Source organism: Mobula hypostoma, chromosome 7, assembly GCF_963921235.1.
Source record: "Mobula hypostoma chromosome 7, sMobHyp1.1, whole genome shotgun sequence".
NCBI lineage: Eukaryota > Metazoa > Chordata > Chondrichthyes > Myliobatiformes > Myliobatidae > Mobula > Mobula hypostoma.
The window spans coordinates 42,106,223-42,118,821 of record NC_086103.1 but is presented as its reverse complement, the minus strand read 5'-3'; positions in this window follow the sequence as shown (position 1 = coordinate 42,118,821).

The following is a 12,599-nucleotide window of genomic DNA, read 5'->3' as shown; positions in this document are numbered from 1 at the left end:
GGAGCATGAAACTGCTTGTGTTAAGTAAAAGGCTGGCTTTACCTGATTTGGCCTGGCTGATATGTTTCTACAACCTACAGCAGTGAGCTTGAAGCTTAACTGCCCTCGAAAGTGCCCTAACAAGCTATAGCACAATTAATTAGATATCTCATCACCTTTTTGAAGGCAATTAGTGTTAGATAATAATTGATGACTTTACCAGGGACATTTCAATCTGTGCATAAGAAGAATCCCAGCATCTAATCTTTAAAAGAAGTGCTTGTTATTATATGATTTGTAAATAACAAAGGCTGATGGGAACAAAGTTTATCAAGAATATTAGGCACGAACCTTACAGCATGACTATACCTAGAATACTGATAGGATTTGAAGTATTTCATATTAAGGCAAATCGTAAGTAGTCCCTGAGAAAACACAGCTTATAAAACAAATGCTTTGATCATATTTCAACCGACGCTTACTGAAAACTCTCCACTGAATATGATCTAAATTTGATTTGTGTGTACCACTCAGAGATCATAAGGAGCTTTGTTCCAAAACATATGTGAAATTCAGCACAATTGCAAAAGAAAGTAAAATACATGGAGCAAAGAAGGCAAGATAAATTATTTATTGTATACTAATAAGTACTTAATTTTAGACATTTCCTTGGGCTTGGGAATGACTTACTTCTACTACAGTTTTGCAGGCTCTAGGATGACTGATGAGGTATTATCTGTTATGTTTGTTCTTGATAAAAGACAAACTTTGCGTGGGTTTTAATGCTATCACTTATTTACTTGGACTCTCTAGTAATGGATCCAACCTGACACGAACGAGTATGACCTTTGCTCAACATCACTTCTAGTTCTGCATGCACCGATCCCATTACACACTGGGAATTCAAGTTGGACACATATCGTAACACATTTCCCTCCTTTGAAGAAAAAGAACAAACACAATGCTATGTCCTCATAGACTTTCAAGAACAATAATGTTTTCCAACAAAGATATTGACATTAACTTGAATTGTGATGAGTAAACATGGTCCCTTATTCACTCATAAGCTCTCAGTCAGTCGCTGAGGTGGTTTGATGATCCTTTTTGGTCTGCTATTTGTCTCCACAGATGTATTGCTTTTACTTGCTGGGTTAGTATTGGTGTCTTTCTGAGAACCCTGAACAACAATTTTATTTTTTACATCTGCTGGCCCCTTTGGTATACTGACAGGTGACTTGTCATGGCTATATGTTGGAGCTTGTTGTCATAGATCCACATGGTTGCTTCTCAGAGGGGTTCCTTGCTCCTTCCGGATCTGGTAGGATTGTGGAGCAACTTCCGCTTGCCCATCTCTTTGCATGGATCTTGTGCCAGACTTGTGATCTCAGATTCACACTTGATCTCTAGGTTTCAGGACTGGCAGGCTTTCCACTTTCTCGTTGTGATACTGTTTCTGTTTTCCTTTCCCTTTCTCTTTAACCAATTTGAGCTTGTGTCTTTCTTTAGGTGTCAACAGGTTTTCATGCACTGGAAGGTTAGTGCATATGCATCGACCCATCAGCATTTGGGCTGGAGAAAGACTATTCTGCAGTGGTGCACTTCTGTAAATTATCAGAGTTTTGTGTAGCTCCTCTCGTCCATCTTGCCCTTTTTGCATGAGGCCATTCACTACCTTGATTGAATTTTCTATTAGGCCATTAGATTTCGGTTGATGTGGACTTGATGTCAAAGCCCAAAACATTGGCAAAACACATAAATTCACAGCTCGAAAATTGTGGACCGTTGTCAGATATCACTTCAAATGGAACTCCATGTCTTGCAAACACAGTTTTCAGGAAGGGGATGACTGCTTTGCTGGATGTTGATTGCAGCGTTTCAACCTCTGGGTAATTGGAAAATTAGTCTGTGACAACAGCATGACTTTTCCTATTACAATCAAACAAGTCCACTCCAAAGTTGAAGTAAAGCCTGACTGGTACAGGGAGCGGTGTAAGTAGTTCTGCTAGCTGCTTTGGTCTGTAGGTAAAGCATATTTACATGAATCAATGGTCTGGCAGATAGCTTGGTTCATTCTTGGCCAGTACATCACTTCATGAGCTCTTCGTTTACATTTTTTTCACCAAAATGCCCTTCATGTATTTTCTGGAGCATTTCCTTGCATAATGACACTGGAATCACAAATCTGTTCCCTTTGAAGACCTTATTTTCCATTACTGACTATTCAGCTTTGCATGCCCAATAATTCTGAATAACAATTGGACAGTAATTCCTAGCTGCTGGCCATCCTTTCTGCATTGTATCTCTGAGTACTTTCGTTGTTTCATCCGCCCCTGCTGCAGTCCTAGTCTTCTCTGTTCTATCAGGAGATACTGGAATGAAGATGACAATCATGTTAACGTCAGCATTAATCTCTTGTTCCTTCCTTTCATTCTCGTCGACTGCCTGAGGCAGCATATCAGCAGCAAACTTATATATTCTTAGTGTGTTGACCATCTTTACACCATATCTCTGCAGCCTTATCAACATGCGCTGTAGAATCATCGGACCATCATTCAGTGGTTTGGACATAATTGAGACCATTGGCTTATGGTCTGTCTTCACTTCAAACGCTTGTCCAAAGTCATACTGATGGAACCTTTCACATGCATAGGTGCTGGCGAGAAGCCCTTTCTCTGTCTGTGCATAGCTGGCTTCTGCACTTGTTAAACCCTTGATGCCTAGGCCACAGGTTGCCATGTGTTATCATAGCGCTGCAGTAGTACTACTCCAAGGCCGTACCAGGACACATCAGCTGAAATCCCAGTAAATCTTTCTGAATCATGAAGCTTCAACACAGGCTGTTCAGTTTGGATACTTTTCTTGCTCATGAAACCAAATCCACTCATTTCTCTGCTCAAGGAGTGACATAAGTGGTGCTGACACAGTAGACAGTCCAGGAACGAACTTAGCCATGTGAGTCACCATCACCATGAAACAACTCACCTCGTCTTTGTTTTAGGGCCCCCCCCATGTTCTCAATGGATGATGTCTTTCTTGGGTCAGGCTCCACTCCCTCTTCTGATGTGACATCTCTTATGAAAGTCCATGCCTTAACACCAAGCTCACATTTCTCTTTAATTAATTTCAAATTGATATTCTGTGTCATGTCTAGCACCTGTCTCATTCATGCATGATGTTCTTCCTTGGTGGATCCCCTGACAATAATGTCATCCATCATAGTCTTGACACCAGGCATGCCCTCAGAGATCACTTGGACGGTTTTATGGTAGACCTCTGATGCGGACAGGATCCCATACGATATCTTCCCTCCGGTGTGTTAAAAGTACACAGTCTCCAACAGCTTCATCTGCCAAAACCCAGATGATGTATTAAGTTTGCTAAAACACCTGGAACCTGCAAACTGGGATGTGACCTCCACCCATGTTGGCAATTTAAAGTGCTCTCTCTTGATGGATTAATTGGGATCTCTTGGGGTCTATACATATCCACAATGCTCCATTTTTCTTTTGCACATCAACCAGTGAGTTCACCCAGCCTGTTGGTTCTTCAATTTTCTGTGCGACGTTTATCCGTTCCACGCACCTTAGTTTTTGTTTGAGTTTGTCGCTAAGTGCAAATGGAACTTTCCCACATGCTTGGACTACAGGAGCTGCTGTCTCATCTATATGAAATTTGTGTACATCCAAGCCCCTCAAAGATCTCTGTGTTCTCTTCCATGAGTGAAGTGTGGTCATCTTTGGACTGAGAAGCCACAATGAAAACTCTTTTCTCCAGGTTGAGCTTTTCATATGCACTCAGACCTAATATTGGCTGTACTAGCTTTACTACAATCAGTCGCTATGCCTTTAGGTGCTGCCCCTTGTGCTTGAAGCTAACTATACAGCCTTCTTTTAATGAAATGTTCTCTTCAGTATAGCCTGTCACTTTTAATTTCACTGGGTAAATCTTGCTCTTTACTTTGAGAGTCTTATAATCATCCATAGATAACAGATTCACCTGGCTCCAGTGTCAAGCTTGAATGGAATTACTGTCTCATTCATAGTCACTGGAACAATCCATTTTGTTTTACCAGCACCCACAGTCTGTAGAGAATCAACAAGCACTTCCTCAGTACCTGTGTTCACCTTTCTCTCGGTAGCCCCCAGCTTTGCAGCACTTTGCAAAATGATTCTTATTCCCACAATTATTGCAGAACTTTCCATAAGCCTGCCACCACATTTGCTGCATTGTTATTTGAGCCTACATCTTTGCTACGCTGTTGCTTTGGGAAACGCCTTGTGCGCTGTCCCTCTGTTTTCACAGCATACACTGTTGTTTCCGCCCTGTGCAGCTCCTTAGCTTGAGACTGCGTGGTTTCCATTGCCCTACTCATATCCACAGCCTTTTCTAGTGTTAAATCTTTCTCATGGAGCAGAATTTCTCCGAATCTATTATCTGGGATTCTGCAAACTATTTTATCTCTAACTCGTGAATCTTTCAAATCTCCAAACTGACAGGACTTACTCAGTGTGTGAAGCTCTGCTAAGTTTCTGGTCACAGGAAAAAGATCTTATATCTTTCAAAGGAGACACTCTTACTTGGGACAAAATACCCCTCTAATTTTGTCAGCAGAGTGTCCAATGTAAAGGGTAACTCATCAATTTGAAAGCTGTTATAGATATCCAAAACATCTTCACCAATTCCACGTAGAAAGATAAACACTTTCAATTTTGTACTCACCCCTCCAACTCCACTTGCTGCTCAGTATATTTTGAATCGCTGTTTGAAGCACTTCCAGTTATCTGTTAAATTGCCATTAAACAGTATAGGTCCGGTGGTTTAGATTATCCATTACAAGGATTCTTGGTGTCGCTCACCTTAATCTCTTGGAGAACTTCTGGAACAATGTGCTGTGTTGCTATGCTGGCTGCCTCACTTGCTTCTAGCACAGTCTTTATTTCCCTGTCAGAACTAGTGTCTTTCTTAGTCGCTTGCGGTATTCATTTACAATCCGTGGTTAGACCTCACGCTGGCTTCTAACACTATGTTATGTTTGTTCGTGATAAAAGACTAACTTTGCGTGGGTTTTAACGCTAATGCATATTTATCTGGTCTCTCTAGTAATGGCTCCATCCCAACACAAGCGAGTACAACCCCCGCTCAACGTCCGTGTGAACCACCCACATTGCACACTGGGAACTCAAGTTCTTTAGTATGTACACACATAATAACACAATCTTGATGTGAGGTCCAGAGACTTTCCAAAGAAGGGTGTGACTGACAGGAAGAAAGGGTACGTAAGGATGTTGTGTTGAGGCCCACTCCTTCTGCAACTTCACAGGGTCTTTGTGTGTTCAAGTTTTTGGGGTTCCCAATCAATCCCACACGGTCTTTCTCTGCTTTGAACATGGTGATACCTCACAATCACTGAGGCAGTTGCATTAGTTCAACATAGACTTTGAGCACATCTCAGAACCTTTAACTCTCACTGCTTTGTAATCACTCATCATGTGACAGTTTGGAATAGATTGCTTGTTTCAGAACTGTAGTGCTGGCCATGTTTAACTAAAGATGCTATCTTGGGAAAGCATGTTAATAATGTGCATATCTTTCCAGCAAACTTGGAAAATTTTGCTTGAGATAGCATTAGTAGATTTTCTAAATTCTTGGAATGCCTCCTTTTGGGAGTCCACATCCAAAAGTTTTATAAGTTTTACAGCAGGTCAGAGATCTGATTTTCAAATAATCCTTTCTGGAATCTAACAAAGGCTGTGCTGGCACATTGAATTTCATCATCAATGTTTATCTTTGCTGAAAAATGATTCTGAAATGCGTGAAGTGATCGGTGTTTCCCAGAGGCAGTATAGCACAGTTGCAGGAGGCTAGAATAGACTCTAGACACTAGAATACTACAGCACAGTACAGGCCCTTCGGTCCTCGTTGTTGTGCCGACCCATATGTTCCTTAAAAAAAGTATTAAACCCACACTACCCTGTAACCCTCTTATTTTTCTTTTATCCATGTGCCTGTCCAAGAGGCTCTTAAATACCTCTAATGTTTTAGCCTCCACCACCATCCCTGGCAAGTCATTCCCGGCACCCACAACCCTCTGTGTAAAACCTTACCCCTGATGTCTTCCCTAAACTTTCCTCCCTTAACTTTGTACATATGCCCTCTGGTGTTTGCTATTCGTGCCCTGGGAAACAGGTGCTGGCTACCCACCCTATCTATGCCTCTCATAATCTTGTAGACTTCTATCAAGTCCCCTCTCATCCTTCTACACTTCAAAGAGAGAAGTCGAGCTTTGCTAACCTTGCCTCATAAGACTTGTTTTCCAATCCAGGATGATTGGATGACCCCTAGATGACCCTTTTCTGGTGAACATTGTGTGTAGGTCTCGTCCTTCTACATGATTCAGTGAAGCTGTGTATGATGGCTTGGAGCTTAATCTTTGAGCACGTGGAAAAGCAAACATGATCTCCTTCTGTAGTCTGACCAGTGGGATTTGGATAGGCATGTTTCTGGCATGGCGTTGCCTCAAGTTGAATGGCTTACTAGAAGATTATCTCCGCTTGACTCCAGTTACTATCATGCTTTACATGTTCTCATGGAGACAGTATTAGAACGAGACAGTTTGTTAAGCATCTAAAAATTCATGAAGTCTTCAATCTTGCAATCTCTTCAATGGGTTCAACTTTTCTGTGGGAATATTCTTATACTTATGCTCCAAGCACATCAAAACACATATTCCAAAAATCTTAGTACCCAGAAAAAAGTGTACAGCATTGCCCAAGTGAAGATTTCAGAGGATTAGATCTGATAGCACAAAGATAACATCAGAAAACAAGAGATTCAGAAAAGAAGAAATACCATAACATAACAGACATGTGGAAGTTAGCAAACATATTTCGATGCACTTACCCACACAAATTTCACGAGTTACTTTAGCAATCCACCTCTTAATACTCTCATAGATCTCAAAGTAACACAGACTTGAGATTCAATCTTCTTGCAGGCAGCCACAAAACAAAGATACACAATAGAACCTATGAAAAGAAACCCAAGATGGTCAAACACCCAATGTGTGAATAAAAGAACAAACTGTGCAGACAACAAAAAAGCAAACAAGACTAAGAACTTTAACCACAGAGTCCTTGAAAGTGAGTCCCCAGCCATGAAACCAGTTCAGTGTTGAGGCGAGTGAAGCCAGTCCAGGAGTTTATTGGTAGAGAGAGTAGAGCAATGGGATCAGTACACATCCTTGAGGTACCTCAGTGTTGACTGTCAATGAGGAGGAGCTGTTACTTCCAGTCTGCACAGATGGTCTCCCAGTGAAGACTTACTTTTTAAGGATTTACTTCTGAACTGACTGAATGAGCTGACGCTTCTGGGAGCCAGTTCAGCCCTGGGAGAAGTTGTAGGCCACAGCTGCAGAGTCAGCTCACTGCTGGAGTGCCTTGATCAAATCGTTCAAATAGTGACAAAAAAGAAGACAAAAGCACATGGAACTTGAGCTGCAGAGTTCTCGAAAGTGAGTCCACAGCTGTGGAGCCTATTCAGCACTGAGGCGAGAGAAGCCAGACCTGAAGCCCAGCGACTGCAAGACAATAACTGCTCCCAAACCTGGTGGCGTGGAAGCCAAGACTCCTGAACCTCCTGCCCAACGGTTGTAACAAAAAGAGAGGGAGACCAGTCAAACCCGGGCAGACGGTGCCAAACATCTGTTCATTTTCTTCTCTCATCCTTGATCATTTTAATCTTGCTTGACACTTTAATCGGCACAGAGTAATGGAGCCGATCACGAGTTCACGTTCCACTATCAGGCATCGACGTCCAGTGATGGCGCCCTGGCTGTACCTGCACTCTCGAGAGTCTCGTTTGCAGAATCCCCCCAACTGCTCACAAAAGCGTCAGCTCATTTAGTCAGTTTAGGAGTAAATCCTTAAAAAGTAAGTCCTCACTGGGAGACCGTCTGTGCAGACTAGAAGTAACATCTCCTCCTCATTGACAGTCAACACTGATGTATCTCAGGGATGTGTACTTAACCCATTGCTCTTCTCTCTTTACACCCACAATTATATAGTTAGGCACAGCTCAAACACCATCTATAAATTTGCTGATGATGTATTATTGTTGGCAGATTATCAAATAGTGATGAGGAGGCACACAGGAGTGAAAAAACTCAGCTGGTTGAATAGTGTTGCAGCAACAACGATGCATTCAGCCTCAGTAAGACCAAGGAATTGATTGTGATCTTCGGGAAAGGGAAGTCAAGGGAACACACACCAGACATCATCAAGGGTTCAGAAGTGAAAAGGCTGAGCAGTTTCAAGTTTTTGGGTGTCAACATCTCTGAGGAACTATCCTGAGCCCAAAATTCTGACGCATTAACAAAGAAGGCACTACAGCAGCTACATTTCATTTGGAATTTGGGGGGAATTGGTGTATCACCAAAGACACTTGCAAATTTCTACAGATGTACTGTGGAGAGCATCCTAACTGGTTGTATCAGCAGCTAGTATGGAGGGGCCACAGGAAGGTTCATAAAAAACTATAGTAAGTTGTAAACTCAGCGAGCTCCATCATGGGCAATAGCCTTCCCAACATCCAGGACACTTTCAAAAGGTGATGCCTCAGGAGGTTGGCATCCATCATTAAGGACCTCCTTCACCCAGGACATGAACTCTTCACATTGCTACTACCAGGGAAGAGGTACAGGAGCCTGAAGGCACACACTCAATGTTTGAGAAACAGCTTCTTCCCCTCCACCATCAGATTTCTGAATGGACAATGAACCCAAGAAAAACGCTAAATCCACCTGGAACCTGTGTTCTCTGCTGCAGAAGCCAAATTTGCAACAGCTGGACAGGTCTTAGCTATTGTTTCATCTAGAGCGTTAAGCCAGTCAGGGGCTTAGAATGAGTCTGTCGCTGTTGGACTGAATGATTTGGAGACGAGTCGATGTGGAAGAATTTCGATGCTCGTCCACCTAACCCAGGTGTGAGAGTGGATCACTCCAAATGCCAAGCCAATTTGGTGAGATGAAGAATAGCTTTGGACTGGGTGGTCCGGGCCCGGGCTCCAGGTCCTAGAGCAAGACACTACCTGCTGCTTGAACAATTAAAATGCCGGCACAGATAGCCTGGAAGCCCCAATGTCAGGAGTGGAGCTGAGGATTGGGCTGATTTTGCTCACTCTCCTGAGAATGTTCATTCTTTCTTTGTGGTGCCGAGACTCTGAACCGATCTGGCTGCTGTGTGGTTTTGCCCCGCTGGTATGATGAATTGGGACTGAGACTTTGGCCTATTCCGGCTGCCTTGGGAGCAGATCGAGGGACTCAGTGTGGTTTGGAACGCTGTTGGCTTGCTTCTATTGTTTGCATGATCTGTGTGTTTCTTCTCTCTTTTTCTTTGCACAGTGGTATTTAGTCTTTCTTTTTTCAAAATTAGTTTATTTGGGTTTCTTGCTTTGTGGCTGCCTGTAGGCAGACAAGTTTCAAGGTGTATAATTTATACATTCTTTGATAATAAATGTAGTTCGAATCTTTGAATCTTGAATCTTGAATCTCAATGGAGGAGTCTTCATTAAAAAATAGGTTTTTTTAATATGTTCCAGTCTAATAGTTTCAATGCTATTTGTCAATGAGTGGGACCATTCAATCTTTAATTATCATCAACTGATCTAGGTTAGGCAATTCACCAAGCATTAATTAATCAATGCTTGGGCTTTATTGTCTCTGCACGAATAAAACATAACGATGTTGACCCAAGCCAGCAACTTAAAACATTAATTCTACTGTTCCCTCGTACCAATACTCACTCAGGCCTCTTCTCCAGTTTATAATACTGAATTAAGGGATCTCCCATTGGCTAAACAATTGATCTTTCTTCTTTGAGCCCTTGTCATGGGGATATTCCTTGCGATAGTTAGTTTCTGGAGTCCTCGCTGCTTTGCATTCAAAGCCCTTCATTCATATGCAATTTCCTTACCCTTGTTTTTTGATCTTGTTGGCTCTGGCCTACCTGGTCAACATGTATCAGCTTGCTATTGGCTTTGGTCCAAGCCAGCATCACGTAATTACTCTCCTTATAACCATATAACAATTACAGCACGGAAACAGGCCATCTCGGCCCTTCTAGTCTGTGCCGAACTCTTACTCTCACCTAGTCCCACTGACCTGCACTCAGACCATAACCCGCCATTTCTTTCTTGTCCATATAGCTATTTAATTTAACTTTAAATGACAACATCGAACCTGCCTCAACCACTTCTGCTGGAAGCTTGTTCCACACAGCTACCGCTCTCCGAGTAAAGAAGTTCTCTCTCATGTTACCGCTAAACTTTTGCCCTTTAACTCTCAACTCATGTCCTCTTGTTTGAATCTCCCCCCACTCTCAATGGAAAAAGCCTATCCATGTCAACTCTGTCTATCCCCCTCATAATTTTAAATATCTCTATCAAGTCCCCCCTCAACCTTCTACACTCCGAAGAATAAACACCCAACTTGTTCAACCATTCTCTGTAACTTAGGAGATGAAACCCAGGTAACATTTTAGTAAATCTCCTCTGTACTCTCTCAATTTTGTTGACATCTTTCCTATAATTCGGTGACCAGAACTGTACACAATACTCCAAATTTGGCCTCACCAATGCCTTGTACAATTTCAACATTACATCCCAACTCCGATACTCAATACTCTGAGTTATAAAGGTCAGCATACCAAAAGCTTTCTTCACCACCCTATCCACATAAGGTTCCACCTTCAGGGAACTGTGCACCATTATTCCTAGATCCCTATGTTCTACTGCATTCTTCAATGCCCTACCATTTACCATGTATGTCCTATTTTGATTAGTCCTACCAAAATGTAGCACCTCTCATTTATCTGCATTAAACTCCAACTACCAGCTTTCAGCCCACTCTTCTAACTGGCCTAAATCTCTCTGCAAGCTTTGAAAACCTACTTCATTATCCACAACTCCACCTATCTTAGTATCATCTGCATACTTACTAATCCAATTTACCACCCCATCATCCAGATCATTAATATATATGACAAACAACACTGGACCCAGTACAGATCCCTGAGGCACACCACTAGACACTGGCCTCCAACCTGAAAAACAGGTATCTACCACTACTCTCTGGCATCTCCCACACAGCCACTGCTGAATCCATTTTAATGCTTCAATATTAATACATAACGATTGAACCTTCCTAACTAACCTTCCGTGTGGACCCTTGTCAAAGGTCTTACGGAAGTCCATATAGACAACATCCACTGCTTTACCCTCGTCAACTTTCCTAACAACTTCTTCAAAAAGTTCAATAAGATTTGTCAAACATGACCTGCCACGCACAAATCCATGTTGACTGTTCCTAATCAGACCCTGTCTATCCAGATAATTATATATACCATCTCTAAGAATACTTTCCATCCAATTACCCACCACTGACGTCAAACTCACAGGCCGATAATTGCTAGCTTTACTCTTAGAACCCTTTTTAAACAATGGAAGTGTCTCTGTTCTGAATCAGAACAGATCAGGTGATTGCCAAGTTTGGGTTCCTCAGGCCAGGCACAGTCTCCACTATTCATAAACCCTTCATGTTCTATTGTACCAAAGAATACCTCACAAATAACTTCTTATTTGGAAATTATCTCTAGTTCAGCTGTTTCTCAAGAGCATCATTGTTTCCACTTTAGATCACTTTGATACGTCTATTCCTTAGCAAAACCAGTTCACAAGATTGCTCACAAAATAGATGCTACAGAGCAGCTTCACAGAATGGTGCCTCCATTCCTTCATCCCCAGGGCAAGAGCAAAGTCAATTCATTTGTCTGCTTCCACTGTCCTTGATTAATTTGAGTTTGATGTTTTCTTCCATATTTGATTTCCTTGAAGACCAACACAATAACATAACAGTGTCTGTACTTTTCTTCAACTGTAGCAGGATTCATGTCAAAGGATTCCTCTATAACTTTACCTTCAATATCTGGGCTAGAATCTTTCAGTTTTGTTGGGCTGTTATTAACCACTTCTGCAAGTGATTCTTTGCCTTCTAATGCATCGAAGTCCATTTCATCTGCAATGAGGACAGAGTGAATGTTGAAGTGGACAGGAACAATCACTTTGCCAGAGGCAAGTATTAAGAGTTCCAGTGCATTAGTTCACATATGACCAAGAGGTAAAGACCATTCAGTGATATTTAAATTAGAATAATCATTGTTCACAAATCCCTTTAATCTATTTTTCTCTGAGTCATTAAGTTTGAGGGATGTCACAGCCAGATGAGCCAATTTCTGTAGTAAATGTGACTTTGTCTGTGAAAAAGCAAATGGTAAGTAAGGCAGCACTGAAAAGTGTTATTATGAGCACATAAATAGAGAATTTATAGGAATCTCACCCCTCCCACCTTCTTATCGAGGTTTAGAAGTTCTATGGTGAACCCATGTACCAATCTAATATAATGGTTCCACTTATTCTGGGGGTATAAAAATCTTGCTGGGTATCCCTTGTTATTATCTATGGAGACAGTTTTACTCACTGTCTTGTTTCCCCTTCCAGTCTTGATTACCATAGTCCTATCATAGATAACCTGGTTAATGAGACAAGGAGGCTTCCATTAAGGACAGGAT